A 1,616-nucleotide genomic window follows, 5' to 3' on the forward strand; every position below is an offset into this window, starting at 1 on the left:
GCGGTGCTTCAGCTACATGCAGCTGGAACTACACAGAAATTAATTAAAATAACCATAAAATGACAAATTGCCAGCAGTGTAAAGGTTTATGGAACAGGTTTGCAAAAAAATTAAATTAAAAAAACAACAATGAAATTTCAAAGATAAGAACAATTTAAGGGCAGGAGCAGTGTACTTTGACCTTAGCTGCTTTCAGATTTGTCATTAGCTCATTAGTCAGGTTGGAATCTACAACAGGTAAGATATTGTTTATAACTTCTACACAATACCTCAATTCATTTATGAATCATCTATTTAATGATTTTAATCACAGTCTTCTTCTAAAAACAAGATGGGTTTTTATTTAAAATTATGCTATAGTGTAAAATAAAATCAAACTGATGCATTAGAGCCTTCTGATGGACAATATGCATGCAGTTTGTGAAAAAAAATATCTGCAAATTAAAATGTTTGGAGAGGTTTACAAAGTGTTTGACATGTCTTTTATTTACTGTCCTTTGGAAGTAACTTGGAGTTTTAATGAGATATTGAATAATTTATTACATTTTTTTTTTTAGAAATCCAGCATTTTACCTTTTAAAAATGTAATAAACACGCCTGGAAACTCAAATGTTTGTCCATACTTTATTCCTCCTTTCTTAACCTTTCCAGATCTTACAAATAAACAAAATAAACACTTTTGCAGCATGCGCAGGAATCCTGTGTACTGTATCTTGTTTTCACATGAAAATATTGACTTCTAGTTGATCTGTGAACTCCGGGCCTTGTTGAATCAGTTCACCTGTGTGATCATTACTTGCTCTGCTTTTAAATGAGGGAACTCTTGTTGTGAAAGCCAAACCAAATCAATACATAATTATTTAGTATCACTGAGCCATGCTGCAATTTACTTTGATCCAGACGGCTAGGGGGCTCCCTGAGATGCTGCTGCATCACATCCCACAGCCCACCTGGAGGAGTCTGTAACACACTATGAAAGCCCCTACTTTCACACCGCGCACAAACTGTAAACATCCCCGGCTGGTACCAATTTATCTCCTGACCAATTCATGTCACCAGGGGCTGACAAGAATGCATCTTTGGGGAGCGTATGGCTTGGTACAATCAGTCTAAATAGCAGGAACATCCCTGAAAAACAAACTTTACAACATCTTCCATATGGCGAGAGGCGTGGAACCACAGCTAACCACAATCAGAGCTGAGACAGAGCGGCCTGTGTGGAGGCTGTGCCTGCAAAGAAAGCGAGACAGGCAGCCATATGGACACAGGCACTATACAAGACACACAACTTTCAGATACAAGAGCCTGGGGGACTGGCCTATATTGCTACCACCTGTGCTTCTGGCGGCTCGCGAGCACAATGCTGCTGCTTCTCCTCCAGTGTGAGCCCTGCGCTCGGAGACAGCGGGACAGATAAGGAGATTCATTGCACAACAAACTGTTGTGTTCCCACATGAGAATAACTCCAGCCTCTAAAATCTCATTGATATGCATATATTCAATGAAAAATAATGTCCAATTGTGCTGTACTTCTTCAAGCAATTACTTCGGGGACTAAATCCATTTGGTGTAATTTAAAAATTGATCCAAAAACAAATTAGTAAATTATATATATA

At 38.4% G+C, this 1,616-nt stretch overlaps 1 protein-coding gene across 6 annotated transcripts in view; it reads right to left on the reverse strand.

Moving 5' to 3' along the window:
- Positions 1-1,616, reverse strand: part of foxp1b (forkhead box P1b) — a 230,273-nt gene that overhangs the window by 24,174 nt on the left and 204,483 nt on the right. The window lies entirely within an intron of this gene.

Source organism: Austrofundulus limnaeus, unplaced genomic scaffold (genome assembly GCF_001266775.1).
Source record: "Austrofundulus limnaeus strain Quisiro unplaced genomic scaffold, Austrofundulus_limnaeus-1.0 Scaffold58, whole genome shotgun sequence".
Lineage (NCBI taxonomy): Eukaryota > Metazoa > Chordata > Actinopteri > Cyprinodontiformes > Rivulidae > Austrofundulus > Austrofundulus limnaeus.